The sequence below is a fragment of the Eutrema salsugineum genome, unplaced genomic scaffold, assembly GCF_000478725.1.
Source record: "Eutrema salsugineum unplaced genomic scaffold, Eutsalg1_0 scaffold_13, whole genome shotgun sequence".
Taxonomy (NCBI): Eukaryota; Viridiplantae; Streptophyta; class Magnoliopsida; order Brassicales; family Brassicaceae; genus Eutrema; species Eutrema salsugineum.
In genome coordinates this window covers 1,428,241-1,429,934 of record NW_006256885.1, presented here as the reverse complement: position 1 = coordinate 1,429,934, position 1,694 = coordinate 1,428,241, and positions in this window count along the sequence as shown.

Genomic DNA, 1,694 nt, shown 5'->3' with positions numbered 1-1,694 from the left:
TTGTATGTTTGGTAGAGTTTATGTAATCTGTAGACTATCTCCGTATGGTAGACTGTTGAAATAACAATGTAGTAGATTAATTAAGTTTGGTATTTACAGAGTTAACCTTGATCTGGTAGACATATGACATGCTTATGGTAGACTTGTTTATATGGTAGAGTTATTTGTCATGGTTGAGGTAGACTTAGTATTTAATGTTTGGCAGACATTTGACTTTATGGAGTAAAATTACTTTTTTGTCCAAAAGAATTGTTCTATCTACAAAAAAACCTACTGTTTGGTAGACTTATGGTTTCAGTGTTGTACGTCTTGCAATTTTCTTCCATATGGTAGACTTATGGTAACGGTAATCATAAACTGTTACCAACGAACCGTCGCATATGGTAGACTTATGCATTTTCCAACGAACAGTCGCTTCGATTTCGAGAACTTCTATTGACTCGAGTCGCTTCGATTTCGAGAACTTCTATTGACTCGAGTCGCTTCGAGTTCTCGTGTGAGTTCTCTATAAATTCCCTAAACCTAGATGATTCATTTCCCATCCCTCTAAACCCTATGGCGAATCTCGAGTCGCTTCCTTCTGATCTTTTGTACGAGATATTGTTGAAAATATCTTCAAACTCGTATGCGGATCTTTGTCTTGCAAAAGTTTCGTCCAAAACACTTAACAACATCTCAAATGAAGCGGGTTTTCTTAGGAATGTTGATTTAATCAACATTATGTTGCCGTGGAGGTGGGATGTTCACGGAAGGGTCGGTGCATTCTTCAGACGGTGCTTGGCGGCAGGAAATCCATCCGCACAATTGCGAAGAGGTTTATCGCTGATTTTCTTCGAACATAACCTCCAAGCAGGGTGTGATCTCATTCGAATGGCATCAGACAACGGATTTCTCATGGGTAAGTACTGCCACACTATGTTACATCTAACCATGGATGGCACATCAGAGGTATTCAACTCTGTCAAAGCTCTCTCCCGGGAAGATGCAAAGCAAATGAGATTGGCAATGGAAAAGATCTTCATGCCTGCGTTCAATTTCCAGAAGCCCGAGGAACTGGTGGAAATGGTTTTCGAGGCTTATAAAAAGTCTTTAACTACAAGGATTTGTGGTTGTCTCAAAGTACCAGACATGCAATGGATGGGAGATGAATACCTGCTAGAGACGTATGGGGATCAACTTTGTGAATCCTGCTTCTGGAAATTGGAGTGTGCCAATTTCTGGTGGGTAGTACCGTCGTTTGCTATGGATTGGCCACGTTGATTGCATCAGTAGTCGTCAAAAAGATTTCTGTTTAGTTAAGTAGATTTGTTTTTATTATGAAGTAGACTTATGAAGTTATGTTGTGTTATTTATGTTGTGTTAAGTAGATTTATGTGTTATTCATTTCGAAAGCTATTAATTATAACAAATCTACCAAAAATAATAATAAGTCTACCATTCGTTCGACTGAAATTGGGGACATGACAAGTCTTTTACAACAAATCTACCAACAATATAATATAAGTCTACCATTCGTTCGACTGAAATTGAGAACATGACAAGTCTTTTACAACAAATCTACCAACAATAAAATATAAGTCTACCATTCGACTTAATATAAATCTACTAAACATAAGGAAACGGACTTGTACTGGTTTTGCACCTGCTTAAATGTATTGTACTTTAGTTGGTAGAGCTATAAACATACAAGTACA